Source organism: Sus scrofa, chromosome 9, assembly GCF_000003025.6.
Source record: "Sus scrofa isolate TJ Tabasco breed Duroc chromosome 9, Sscrofa11.1, whole genome shotgun sequence".
Taxonomy (NCBI): domain Eukaryota; kingdom Metazoa; phylum Chordata; class Mammalia; order Artiodactyla; family Suidae; genus Sus; species Sus scrofa.
In genome coordinates, this window is record NC_010451.4 from 120,323,827 (window position 1) to 120,324,172 (window position 346).

Here is a 346-nt window from a genome sequence, read left to right on the forward strand (position 1 = left end):
AAGTACTTCATACAGTAAGGCAGCTTGACACCTCTGTTTCATAGTCTGGAGCAACACGTGGTGTCATTCTGACATGACGTCCTAGGGTCCTGGGCGGGGGGGGTGATTTAAGAACAAACCCTGCTCTGCCGAAAGGAAAAAGGAGAGAAAACCAACCACAGACCCATTGGGCTCGGGGGAAGCTGAGCTGACCAGGGTGCAGAAAGAGGCAGAGACGTTCCATTTGTCTGGGAAGCATCACGTGTACTGCTGTTTGACAGACGGCATTAGAGCCGTCATTCCGTAGAGGATTACGGTGTGGGAGCCTGCGCGGAGCCAGAATAAAGCCCCGATTGGTGTGTTGTAG

At 52.9% G+C, this 346-nt stretch overlaps 1 protein-coding gene across 17 annotated transcripts in view; it reads left to right on the top strand.

Moving 5' to 3' along the window:
- RASAL2 (RAS protein activator like 2) overlaps positions 1–346 on the top strand; it is a 388,515-nt gene that overhangs the window by 382,524 nt on the left and 5,645 nt on the right. The gene's annotated exons all lie outside the window — the stretch shown is intronic.